At 33.7% G+C, this 14,812-nt stretch overlaps 1 long non-coding RNA gene and 1 pseudogene across 6 annotated transcripts; both read left to right on the top strand.

Annotated features, from left to right (window-relative positions):
* The first annotated feature begins 207 nt into the window (after positions 1-207).
* LOC110892310 lies at positions 208-6,916 on the top strand (annotated as a pseudogene).
* A 2,944-nt stretch (positions 6,917-9,860) lies between these two features.
* LOC110893848 lies at positions 9,861-13,386 on the top strand. Of its 6 annotated transcripts, XR_004874374.1 has the most exons (4): positions 9,861-10,160; positions 10,497-11,993; positions 12,703-12,765; positions 12,868-13,386. It is a non-coding gene; the product is annotated as an uncharacterized LOC110893848 (long non-coding RNA). The 6 variants fall into 6 exon arrangements; XR_004874371.1 differs by having other exon boundaries at positions 10,497-12,765; XR_004874372.1 differs by having other exon boundaries at positions 12,703-13,386.
* Positions 13,387-14,812: the final 1,426 nt, after the last annotated feature.

Raw genomic sequence — 14,812 nt, forward strand, 5'->3', positions numbered from 1 at the left:
ACTTTTGACGCCGCGGCAACGCGCGGCGGGTCAAAATCCTAGTGTATATGAAATATTAATCTCAAATTGTATATTTACCCTTATTATTTAGTTTATTAAATAACTAAAACCCGTCAAACACTTAAAACATTGGTGATAAAAAATGTGTAGTTTAGTAGTAGAATTAAAGAGTGTTTAAGTCCTTTGTGCGATAATGGTACCGAGGCCATGGATCACTTTTTAGGAAATTATCTTATAGCCAAGAGATGTTGGTTGTTGATTACTAGGTACTTGAAAGGCCCCGATGCATATAATCGACCGACTGGATTCAACCTCGATGAAAACCTGGCGGTATATGATGTCGACTTGGTGGGTGCTATGAACTTATCATAATGATACCATTTTTCAGATCAAGAAGCTAATGGAGGAAACAATCTTCGATTCCATTTTTGTGGTTTTATAAAATCCGGCTGTTAAAAATAAAGGTTTTATAAAATCTGGTTAAAAAAAGAAGATAAAAGCATATTGTAACACTATCTTATATATAGCTTTTTTTTTTTTTTTTTTTTTTTTTTGATTAAAATACGTTTCATGGCATATATAGCTTGTTTTACTACAACCTAATATCTGATTTTCATTCTTCAATATCACATAATTATACCCAAACACTCATAAGTTTGAACTTATTAATAATAGTGCTTTAGTTCAGGCTGAATAAGATCATGAGGCAATGGGCAAAGTTGTTCAACATGGCAAATTGCAATGCTTTTTATCATCAACTCACTTCCTCTATTCATTAATTTCATAATAAAACTTTGAACAATATTTTATTTAAGTTAAAAAAAAAACTATAAATGAGCGATAAAAGAGTGGACCCCCTTTTCATATCAACCAATCACTAATTTTCTTTCTACTTTTTATTATTAGTCAAATCACAATGTAATAGTTAAAGGATGAGTTAGTTAAAGCATATTATCTACGTGACAATGACATGACGATACTTTTTAGTTAAACTACAACACATAGCTTTATAACCATTTATATTGGTTTCATTTCTATTACATACATTTAAAAAACGAATCAACCAAACTGATAAAAACATGAAGCATTATAACCCGAACAGTACCAGTAGATAACTAATCCACTTATTAATCAACCCACTAATGTTGATGCTCCCATTTGACCCTGGCCCAACAGGTTTAATTTGGACCCAACAGTTTTTGGCCTAATAGGCCTGGTCACTTTTTTTTTTTTTTTTTTTAAATGAAAACCGGTATCTATTATTATACACACATTATTATACTCATGGTTTTCTAAGATCAATCATGATCCATAGTTCCATACATATTAATAGTTTAAACATCATACATATTAACTTAATGATGGGTTCAAATTAACATATAGGTATATGAGTATTAAAAAGTAAGTTAATTTGTCGTTCAAAAAAGAAATATGAACACTGATTTGATCGTCAAAGTGACGGCATAGCTTTTTTCTATATGAGACATTCAAATCTCAATCTTTTCCTAGGCAGTTGATTTCAATTCGGTCGAAGTGTTGGTTTTTATAATTTCCTTTATGATAACCATGGGTAGTAAGTTATTTCATTGTTTTCTTTGAATTGCTAATATCAGGGGCTGTTTGTTTGCCTTTTAATGAGGCTTTTAATGGTTCAGATCTCTAACTGGTTCAGCACTTAATGGTTCAGACTGTTTGTTTCACGAGCAGGTGTCTGAATGATTCAGACATTTGCCTCTGAATGTTTAAGATTTATACAGAGTCTGAATGATTAAGACCTGTAATCTGAATTGGTCAGACATTTGCTTCTAAACGGTTAAGCATTATACAGGCTCTTAATGGTTCAGACCTCTTACTGGTTCAACACTTAACCATTCAGATGTTGCCAAACAGCCCCTTATTCATGGACTCATGGGTTAGTAGTACCCACTAGCCGGTAGGATTAGTGGTGTTGGTGGTTATTTTCTTGCAAGCCTACAATTTTTTAGTAAAATATATAGATGGTTCATGTGGTTTATCAAACTTTTGGATTTGGACCATTGCTTTCCAAAAGTACATGATGGTCCCAGTGGTTTGAACTTTGTAATGCATTTAATCCTCAATTTTGCCAGAAGTACATGGACGGTCCCTATCGGTTGCACTTTGTAACGCATTTAGTCTCTAACTTGGATCTACTGAAACCATTAGATTTGTTGGTTACGGGCTAAATGTATTACAAAATGCAAACCATATGAACCATCCATGTACTTTTGAAAAGATAAAGACTAAATCCAAAATTTTGATAAATCACATGAACCATTCATCTAATTTACTCTTTTTCTAAGAATAATTTCTAGATTTTGCAAGATAAATACACTACAAGGCATTCACATCCTATCCAACAACCCTTCCCCTATCAATAGAATTTTAAAAAAAAATCTATTAAAAACTCACTACATCTCATCCATTATTTCTCTAGTATGTTTTGAAAAATCACTACATTAGCTTTTCATATATGAAAACCTACTATTCATCCTCCATCGAATTATTACGAGCGTATAAAACGAGACATAATAAAGTAAGTATTTGGGAAAAGATAAAGATAAAAATGTTGGATAGAATGTGAGAGTTTTTTTCCTTTTAAATGAGAGATAAATTTTAAAAAATATGATTTTTAGTTAAATTATACATTAAAAAATGGTGGATGTCACGTTGAGACCCTTGCAAAGTTATATAATATACACTCCCACTATTCCTACACCTCAAAAATATTATTATCACACCCCTACACCTAAACAAACATGTATAGATTTATAAAGGTCATATAGGAGAATGTTGCACAAAAAAAATGTTAGAGAATACTTTTTGTCTCCATCTATACGACCCGTATAAAATGTTATACGACTCATATAATCCTATACGAGCCAAACCCCGTATAATGTTATACGACCCAATATTTTCTCCATTTATACAAGCCGTATAGTATTATACGAGCCAATATTTGTCATGTCAGAATATTCTATGCGGCCCGTATAAAGAGTGTGAAAACAAAATTTAAAGGTATGGCTTTATTAACACGAATAATATAACAGACTTGCTATGTCAATATCAGCAATTAAGTTCTTCTGAATTATTTTTTTTACAAACAATGATATACAAATACCGGGAATTCCAACGGCCAACTAAATTAAAATATGATACAAGTTAAAAACTTAATATATGCTATCTCACCAATCTTCTTGACCTCACATTCTGTTCATTTGAAACATGGTCAGCAATTAGAACTTTGTTTTCACACGATTTAGAACTTTTTGTCTTATATTTCATACACTAGGAATACATTAACTTGATAGTGAATTCATACACGATTTAGAATGCCATCTAGTGTCATAGGAAACCTACATAGTCAAAACTGATTGTTGCATAGATGTGCTCAAGCAACAATAACCACATATCCGGCAGAATCCCAACCATAGCGAAAGCTATTGGGCCTGGAGAAGGTGGAATGTAGGCATCTCTATTCCAAGGGACAGAGAAACTGCTTCTAGTTAGACCAGCTCTAAAATCATATCAAGTCAAATACATAAAAAGATGTACAAGCTACTAAAAGAACTCTACAAAACTAGAAATAGCTGGCTAACAGTAGTAGAACATTTGCAAAAACGTGTAATTTGGACATACCACATCATATAGACACACAAAGAAAGATATCGTAAGGATAAACATAAATCAAAACCTTTTGGTGATGATTGTTCAGGGGCTTTACTTTATATGGCTATAAAAATTTATGTGATTTTTATGGTGAAAATCACAAGAATAAACATTTGATCAATTTTTTTTAATCAAAATAGTCATTTCTTTTAATTATTAGTTTGACCATTGTACATATTTCATTTACAAGGACAAGCAATCATAAGAGCATCCCCAATAACATGTTTTTGGAGAATGTTTTTTCATGTTTTTATCGCATCACCTGTTTTTATTATTGTGAGGGTTGTTTTTGATGGACGTTTTTACACAAAAACGTCAAAAAAACAAGTTAGTGATGGCCCATGTGTACTTTTAATATATATAAATATAAAAAGAGAATGAGTGGTTAAAAATTAAAAAGGTGGTGACGATGTGACAATGGTTTTGAGTGTTTTTTTAGGTTTTTCTTATTAGGTAGGTTCTGGTATTTTATAAGAATAAGTGTTTTTATGATATGACGGCTGACTAAACACGATTTTAGGTGTTTTATGAGGTTGTTATTGTGGATGGTCTAACAACACAACGCAAAACAAGTAGTACTTTTGTGCCAAGTCATGTACAAGTGACAATATCTTTTCGCTAAGTGGCACGAAAGTGGTAATGACTTACTGTATAAGTAGTACTTTTGCGCCAATGTCTAGTTGATAGATGTGGATGTGGGTCTCATTTACTAAATGCGGTTCTCATGCTCTGACTTTGATTGTCAAACTTGTATATGTCAAAATTTAGTTTATAAATTCTACTCTCTTGTTATGTAAGTTATAAAACTGAAAGTAGTTGGTCAGATATTCGAAGTCAAAACATGTAAATTGTTACATGAAAGTTGAACTAAAAGCAACAATCTTTTTTCAATCCTTAATTTTATGTCATATGTAACAGAACAGTTGTTTCTTTGGTTGTTGTTTGCCATCAAAGATTCTTATTCAAGATCTCTCAGATGATTTTTGGAGCACAAGCACTTATGATACTGATTTTAGCACAATTCAGTCTCAGAGAAGCTTGTCATTGATCATTGTCTCAGACCCGAGTCTTAGCCAATCGGGTGGCACCGACAACGCTGGAATCCAGCCAGAATTCGTCAACCATGGAAAGTTTTTATCTTTCTAATTCTAAATGATTCAAAAGACACTTCTAGGACAAACTTATGTTATCATGCCTAGAGGTGAGAACATTGGAACATGGGCGTCATGTTGAGTAACGGGTCAAAACAGGTTTGGGTTGAGACGGGTTATTTTTAGTAAAGGTTCAAAGGTCCGGTCCTGCTAGCACTTTTTCGTCCACTTTTTATTTTTATTTTTAAATTATGAGTGCGTTAATTGTTATTAACATTGAATAAAATGATTTAGGAACTTGCATGTATTAAAAATTAACATTGAATAAAATGATTTAGGAAGTTGCATGTATTAAAAATTAGTGGGTGACTTTCTACCCGTTTGACCCGACGCTGTTAGTTATCTACTTATCTTTATTAATGTACTCATTTGAGATGATACGTAACTAGGAGTGCAAACGAGCCGAGCCGACCCGAGCCCACTCTTGACCAGGCTCGAGCTCGGCTTGGTTCGAGTCTTGTGTTCAAAGCTCAAGTTCGGCTCATTGGTAGTTTCTCAAGCTCGAGACTGGCTCGGGCTTGACTCGTTTAAGATCTCAATTAATTAATTTATTAAATAAGATAATATAAACAAATAATAGACTAGTTTAGACTCACGAGCTCGATAAGTTAAGCTTAGGCTCGAGCTCGTTTACCGAACAAGTTTATTTTTAGGTTTGGACTCGGCTCGTAAACAAGTTTAAATAAGCTCGGCTCAGCTCGTTTACTAGACAACTTTAAATAAGGGGTAAATGTTATTAAATGTTTATAAATGCTAATATTAGACTAAGGCTCGATAAAGCTCACCGAGTCTGACGAGCTTCACATGCCAGACTCGAGCTCGGGCTTAATAAGGCTCGACTTGTTTCGAGCTTTTTCCGAGTAGCTCGAGAGCCACTCGGCTCATTTGCCACCCGTTTTGAGGTTACAACAGTTTTTATTTTATTTATTTTTTTTTATTTTTGACGTTTTCTTACTTTCATTTATGCTTGATAATACCCTTGTAACATTGAAGCTGGAATGCCACATATGAAAGCTTATTGGGTACCAGCAAACGCTTTCCTCAGCCTATTCCTCTCAGTGTGAGTATCTGGATTTTTCTAGATGGCAAAATAGGCAAGTTGGGTAACGGATCAAATTAGTAATTTTTTTTAGTATTTGTCGGGTCGGATTGGGTTTATCTAGGGGTGCAAACGAGCCGAGCCTGAGCTTGACTAGTCTCGAGCTCAAGCTAGTTTAATTCATGAAAGCACTAGCTCGAGTTCGGCTCGATTCGAGTTTTGTTTCTAAAGCTCGAGCTTGGCTCATATGTATTTTTTCAAGCTCGAGCTCGGCTTAGGCTTGGCTCGTTTATTATATATTTATTAATTGTAATTATTATTTTCTATATAATTTAGTTATTATTTCATAATTTTATTATTTAAATATATAGTTAATATATTAATAAAAAAGTATGTAAACAGTAGGCTCGTGAGCCAGCTCGAGCTCGGTAATCGAAGCTCGGCTCGGGCTCGTTTACTAAACGAGCTTGTTTTTAGGCTTAGGCTCGAGCTCATTTATGCTCTGCTCGTTCGAGCTTTTTTTTCGAGCCAAGCTCGAGTAGCTCGGCTTGTTTGCACCCCTAGGTTTAGCCACAAACACTTTTTGTCCATTAAGTTTATAAATTGATAATGCTAAATGACAATAAAAACTATATTACTACAATAATAATCTTAAATATACAATAAAATAATTTAGGTGGTTGTATTTGGTAGAATTAAAAAAATAACATTTTGGACTACTTTTGACGCTTTTAATTTGTATCCCTCTTGGCGATTTATCTGATCCGAGCCATTCAACTTGTTTGAGATAAACATAACCCAGGGTCTCTGATCGGACCACCACTACATAAGTAAATGGATCAAAATTACCACTTTCATTGCTCAATATGTGTAGTGAAACCTAGTCTTGAAAATTGGTTTTTGATCTACAGGAAATGGTTGAGTTTCTAGTTGACGTATGGGAGCGAAGGATTATATGATTAAATGACCAAATTACCCATAGTGAACTAGTGTGAACCAACTGCATGTTGTTGGGGAATTCTGTAAACACGGATAATCAGAGAGGCGTGTAATCACTCTCAGAATCAAATTATTTCGGTGGTTCTCACGAATAATTCAATCGGATACAACTTTGATTGAGAAATCGAACAACAGTATGTATGTGTGTGAATTCATAACGAACCAGAAGAAAAGAGACCAAAGACATATTTCAAATTTTAGGATGAAGGGTCCGTATATGCTTATTTTATAATTAAAATGTCTCCAAAAGATGCCTTCATTTTCCATTTCGACCACAGGGGCTGCCGCTCCTTGGACCCAGCTTCCGGGGGCGTTGTCCCCTTGGAACCCCCATTCGGGACTTCGCTCGAACACTTGGAATAAGAACATCTTGAACAAGCGTGCACTCCCGCACCTCCTAACTTGTTCGATGTATATATAACTCTGTTTGGTCACAAGGTTAATGCCGATTGCATTAAAATATCTAATACATGTTGTAATCACGAGTGCTAGGGGTGTTTATAAAGTCGACAAAACTGTCAAGAAACATATCGACCGCTATAGTGGTTTAATAACTTATTGGTTTATTCGATGATTTAAAACATTGAACATCCTGTTTAAATAATATTTATTTCTGTTATTTAAAAAATATAAATTTATATATACGTATTATACACATGAATAATCTTTATAATTTTATAATACATTATACAAACTAACGATATAAAACAAAGCTTATTTAGATCTTCAATACCAAATAGGCTTGTAAACGAACCGAATGTTCAGTGAACCGTCCATGAATTATTCGGCAGGAAATTCGTTCATGTTTGTTTATTTAATATATGAACAAACATGAACAATTTTTTGTTCATTTAAATAAACGAACGAACATGAACAATGTCCCGTTTGTTCATTTACGTTTATGAACAATCGTTTACGTTCATTCATTTACGTTCGTTTATGTTCGTTCATTTACGTTGTTTATGTCCATTCATTTAAATTCGTTCGTTCGTGTTCGTTTATATCCGTTTGTTTATGTTCATCTTTTAAATTTAGTTATTACTAATTAAATTTAAAAACCTATTTAATTTTCTTTATCATCCCATAACTAGCTTTGACTTTCCGATTTCAAAACTTTCTTTTATATGGTATTAATATATTTGATTTATATTTTCCCATTTAAAAGCAATGTTTTCTATCATATGAAACGTGAATTAAGGTTTACCTGTATTTAGGTTCTTCTTCTCCTCTACTATTGCTATACAATTCAAAGCCTTGTTCAGTTATGTTCGTTATGATTTGTTATGTTCAATTATGTGTGTTTGTGTGCGTTTATATTCGTGAACCGTTCGTTTATACTTTTAGCGAACAAACATGAACAAGTTCATTTTCTTAATGAACGAACACGAACAAGAAAATTCATTCATTTAAATGTTCGTGTTCGATTGTTTGTTCGGTTAAAGGTAAATGAACGTGCCTCGTTCGTGTTCGTTCAGTTCATTTGCATGCCTAATACCAAACCGTTTTGGCTTGTTTGACAACTCCAGTTGACCCAACCACCGGACCACTTTAGTTTTTAACTAGTAATAAGACCCGCGCGCGCTGCGGCGCGGGTACTTCGCAAATATCGAGCGGATTAGTCCAAACATTATGTGATGTGTTAACCATATGAAAACACACGTTTTGATGTATCCGATTGAACTCAATGTATCCTATAGTTGCATTGCGATTGGATCAAAACGTAACGTAAATCGAATTTATATCGTACAATCATAACGTACTATACGTGACCGACTAAGTGGAATTTATATTGTCAAGGCAAAAACTCTCGAGGGGATCAAAGTGGCATTTAAAAATTTCATAAAACGTTAAGTGGTTCAAAATTGCATTTCCTAAACTTAAGGGTTAAGAAATGGTAAAGATAAAATTTGATAAAGTTTTGCGGTAAGAAGTAAACTATAACAAAGTTGGGGCTGAAAAGGAAACTACCACAAAGTTGGGGTGTCAAAAGCATAGTATTTGTTAAATGGAGTAGTAGTTTAGGGACTAAATTTGCTATTTTATGAAACCTTGAAGGTATTAAAGTCAAGGGACTAAAATTGTAACATCGTGAAAGTATGGGAAGGGGGAGGCAAAGCCGGTGGGGTTTCCACCGACTTTGTGTTTTAAGATTATATAGAATATATGAAAAATGTAGTTATCGGTTTGGTGCAGAATTTTCGTCAAAACCCGTCAATAAACACCTCTAATCACCTTATGCAATATGTATTCTCACCATCACCTATATAACTAGACACAAAGATGACCACATTGCTAGTATATGAAGTGGCGGAACGAAAACAAATTTCACCGGGCTCAAAATATTTTGGTCTAGGCTTTTAGCAGGCCAAGTCGTCGAATTTTTGTTATCGTCACTTGATGTGAACAAGATAATCAACCAACAATTACCAACTCATATACTAAACAATGACTAAAGTTTACAAGAGTGATAGAAACTACAACAAAACAAATAAAAAAATCAACCTTTATCCAGATTTAGATCTAGAAAAAAGTAAAAACCAACTTTTTTTATTATTGCTAACTCACAGTCTAAACCTACTTCTAAATCTACACCAATGTCTATCATAGACTACAACCCTCTACCATTTGGGGAATAATACATTTACAGTAAAACTTCTATGAATTAATACTTGATAAAATTAATAATTTGTCCAGTTACAAAACTGGATCCCAATCGATAAAATAATAAGATATTAACTTTGTTGAATCTCATTACAAAACTGGATCCCAATTGATAAAATAATAAAGATATTAACTTTGTTGAATCCCAGTGTATATTGCTAAAAGATTCCAAATTCTAAAATTGTCTAGTAAAAATGAATCTATAGTCACTTTTTTTTTTTTTTTTTTAAGTTCAAATCTATATTAAGTTGATCTTTAAACCTCTCCCATGAACTAACTTTTTGTATTAAAAAACAACAAACTTGACAAATTCATTCATTCATTCAATTCATTCAATATATACAATTTGGGTATGATTTAGGAACAGTATCCTCACGTGCCATCCACGGGTCATACATCATCCAGGCATCGACAGATGCCTCCAGTTACTACCATCAATCACTACTCTTCTCCCGACGTCAGCAACCAATACCGATCACCACCGTCCACCGCTCTGCCCCAAATCCAAGTCGGCGACACAAGAACCACGACACAACCACCGCCAAATCGAAGGGTCGCAGCTTTATCTACTACGTCACCACAACCCAAGTCATGGTTCTCGTCTGAGGTTTGGGCTCCAACAGGTACGCTTCAAAAAACTAGGTTTCCAATTTCAATTTCATAAGGAGATTGTTGTAAAAAGTTGTTAACGAATCGACTTTTTTTCTTGGAATTGGAGCTTCGGAGGGTTTCGTGCAAAAACCCTATGATGTTATTCTGATCTTGCTTTGGGTTAATAGGTATATGGGTGGGTCTGGTTCTATGTATTCAAATCGGTTCGATTCATTGCAAACAAGTCTTGATAAAAATGGTTTTTATTATCGTGGAACGTTTGTGCTTTTCGTCTGAGATTAGGGCTCCAACAAGTATGCTTTAGTAAATTAAGGCTCCAATTTCAGAGTTCTTCACTTCGATCGCAGGTACGCTTGAAGATACCACCGTTGGACTACAATGATCTAGAACTGCGAATCAATAATCTGAAAGAGGGAGCAACATATTTTTATTTTCATGTATTAAAACTTGATGAAATATTCTCTTCAAGCAAGCAAACCATTGAGATGTTTGATCCTATTAGAGAACTCAGAGTTTGCTGGCTACATTGTTTTGGCTTTGACTTAGATTTAGATTTAGACTCTGTTGTTGGATCTTTATTTAAGCCTTTTTTTTATTTGACTATCAATTTTCACCTACTAATTGTTGTCAGCAAAGACATCAGTTCATGGCTTTCTATTTTTGTGGTTTAAGATTAACTAAAGTATTGTTGATAAAAATCATAGCTTACTGTACATTTGACTTTCCATTAGTACTTTAAATTTAAGCATTGAAGTGATTAGCATTTCATTGGTTACGCTAAGTCGCTAACCTTTGATGTAATTTTAAACTGTACACATTTGATGAGAATTTATAGTTTGAAGTTAAAGGGCAGTGTCGATTCTGTTGTCTTACTGTTAAGAGAATTATAAGAATAAATTTTGAGAGATTCATTATGATTTATGACTCAGGGTTTGCATTAAGTGGTCTACACTGAGCGGACCATGATTAGGATCGACATAGAATTGTGTCTATGGTCCGAACTTATATATATATATATATTTGTCAAAGTACGGTTTAAAATCTCTAAATAGTAAAACCAATGAAAGTATGAAAGGCATGTAAGGTCTTCTTAGCAACATCTGTTTAATTTGAACTTCTTATTCACTGGCTTTATTTTGGTGTTCTCAGGTTAATGGAGGTTTGATGTAAGAATTATTCACAGGACCCACTGCCACCCATGGGTGGACGGGCGCACCCTTTTAAATTTTATATTTTAGTATTATACGTATGCGAATATCTCCCCCCCCCCCCTCTCTGAAGTTTTAACATACCCCCTTGAAATAATGAATGGTTGAAGCAAGTATATGAAATGGATAAAAAAAAACAAAAACACTACTCATCAGAAATTTTTTCCGACAGGAGTAGCAGAAAAAAATGGCATTTGAAGAAGATGATTAGATTACGAAGAATAGGGTAGGGGTCATTTGGTAATTATACACCTTCAATGTAGTCTTACACTCATGTTTAAGTTTCTTTTCAGTGGTACAAAATTTTCTTTTTAATGTTTTCTTTTTTATTTTAACTCTTATTCATATATATCTATTAATTTACATCTGTCGGTGCAACAGTAATATTTGGTTTCTTTACGTTTTGACCACCACACCACAACAGTCTTCTGCTTCATTCAAAAGACATCACACACTTACAGTGAATCAGCGGTAAGAGACAGAGATGGTGAAAGGAAAATGACTTCCGTAGGCCTCCGTCGTGATAAGAGCAAACCTCTTCAACAATCTCTTGGAAGATCATCCATCTTCTTCACCCCCAAGATAGCATCACAAACCTTGGCAATGGAAGCTAGGATTTCAGTGATCCGATTGCATGTTAGTTCTCTTTCCCTTTGCTTAATTTTGCTGGAGTAAGTAGATACGGTACGCCGATTTCCCCCCTTTCTCATTGTTCAATTGTGATTTCTGAATGGCGATTAAGATATTGTCATTCTTGAACAAAATTTCCCTAGAAAGGGGTGTTGAATTTTTGGGATGATCACATAAATCGTAATTTCAAATTGCAGCCTCCTCCTCCTCTTAACTCATATTAAGAAAAAAAATCTTTAAACAAAAGCTAATTCGTGTTTTCACCAGCACTATCCATTCTTAGGAATCCACGTTAATAAATAAATAAACAAAACTCCACATGCTCTTTATCTTTGGAAATTAGGCATACTAAGTGTATTGTAGTGAAAAAATCTTCCAGTTGTAAATTTATGACGATATTCAATATAGTTAATACGGTAATATGAAGCGAAGAAAAGGAATGACCACCTATTATTCATGTATTCCAATTTATTTTAACTTACTGTTGTTATTGCTGAAGCTCTTAAGAAGTAAACAAAAGGTTTCTTCTAATTACAAAGTTGATAAAGTAGTCTACCATGAATATGATTAGAAAAATGTGTATACAAAGTTACAAACTTAGAAACGATAAATAAAAGAAATACACTTACAATAGTTGCCTTTCTGTTGGTGGATAACCACATTCGTCCCGAATATTCACAAGGTTTGAATTTTTGCGATCGTTTGTGATTTTCAGTATTGCTATGTCTGATGTTTTCGCTACCAGTTCTTTTTTTACCTTTTTTTGAACATCTAGATGGTATGTCTTTCTTTCAATAATTATGAGTTAAGATGCAGACTACTATTTGTTACTATTGATGCCTAATTGTTATTGCTGATGTTATTGTTTTCTTTTGTGAAGTGGGTTTTTGGTAGAGTTTATTATATGTACGGGTTGCATGGAATTGTGGCTACCGGCTTAGACAAGGGTGCCAATTAACGGTCTAGGTGAAGTATGATACTAATCTTACTTATCAATTGAATAGACATTCACTATGAAACTTTTATGGATGAGGAACCTTCAATGATGATGCTCGGTGATTGAAATGGCTGAGAACCATTAACGTCTTGATGATGGCAAAATATGGTGGTAAAAGATCAGTAGGGCATGAAGAACCGTTTGCACACTTACATCATCAAAAGGCGATGATCAAAGTTGGTTACCAAGGTAGAACTTGCATTAAAAGGTAAGTCAACTCAGTGATACATAAATCAATTGAGGTCAATATTGAGGTCAAATAGTGATATAATTTTAACAATGTTGATGCCACTCATACCATCCACTGTTTACTTTTTATAATTTCTTTCGCATACCTTGCACCTCTTGCATAGATTTTCTATTTTTATGCATGTTTCTGTATATACTTTGTGATGACCACTAATCCGCTTTTGGTTTCTGATTTGGATGTACGCTAAAATCACGTTAAAAAAACCGCCTCCGCAACGCGGGGGGATCATTCTAGTTCAAATAATTTGTAAATGTACATTGAACCTGGAAATTTAAAAGTCATATGTAAAACCACTTTAAAGGTATGTTTGGCAAAAGTAGTTGGTGGCTGAAAGGCGAAAGCTGGTAGCTAGTAGCTGTAGTTTTTTACATATATTTGATGTTTGACAGAGTAGTTGGAGCTTTTAATAAAATGTATAAAATGACGAAACATGGACATAACTAAAAATTTAAAATGTTTGTGCTAAAAAGTTAATTATCTTTAGAGGTTAAAAAAATCATTTTTCCCTAAAAGCTTGTAGCTCTTTCTAAACGCTACTAGTAGATGTGTTCAACCAAAAGTTTCAAGCTTCTAACCTAAAAGCTTCAAACTCCTTCAACCAAACATAGTTTTTTATTGAGTTGGATTTTTTTTTTTTAAAGTTTTAAGCTAGAAGCTTCTAAAAACTTCTAAAAGCTCCCAAAACCTTCTAAAAGCTCTATGCCAAACATACCCTAAATTAATATATCGATATAATAATATCTCGCTAAACTAATAAAATATCTCGGTCTCAACATTATTTATTTATAGAGATTTTACTGTACCATATACGTTGATTCCGCTAGACTCTACAAGTACATCGATTTTATCTTTGACTGATTATTTACACTGGTCACTACCCAAACATATACGGACTCAATTAACTATTTTTATTATATATTACATGTAGAAAAGCTCTGATCCGAGGTCACACGATGTTTTAAAAACCGGTTTAAACCGGCTGGTAGTACCGGTTAAACCGTCCGGTAGAACCAGTTAAACTGTTCAGTACATCCGGTTGAACCGCCTGATACATCGATTAAACCGTTTCTAAGCCCAATCTGATACGGTATAAAAAAACGGATTTTAAAACATTGCGGTCACTTTGACTCTGGTACCCAAAACTTAAGTCGGCCCCTTAGTACAAGTTCAGTGTTCCTTCAATATTCTTGATGTAATAATGCTAAAGAAATGTAATTGTGAATTTAAATCCATGATTTGTAATCCGTACTTACTCGAAATATTCAAATGTCTAATGGATGATTAATAAAACAAATTCTATTATAAACTATAATAACATTTTAGCAGATTAAAAAACTACAAGTTTCATACCAAGTTGATAAGACTACAATGAATCTACCCACCAAAAATCCTAAAATTCCAACAAACCCTTTTGACCATGGTGTTCATTCCCATGATTTGTTTTATCAACATAAAAGGGAAGTTGCATGTACTCAGCTTTATTTTATTATTGTAGCTTTTTTCCAATTTTAAATATACAAATAAAGAATGATCAATTTGCAATTATAAATTAATAAACAGTCTTGTGATTATTGCATT

Source organism: Helianthus annuus, chromosome 12 (genome assembly GCF_002127325.2).
Source record: "Helianthus annuus cultivar XRQ/B chromosome 12, HanXRQr2.0-SUNRISE, whole genome shotgun sequence".
Taxonomy (NCBI): Eukaryota; Viridiplantae; Streptophyta; class Magnoliopsida; order Asterales; family Asteraceae; genus Helianthus; species Helianthus annuus.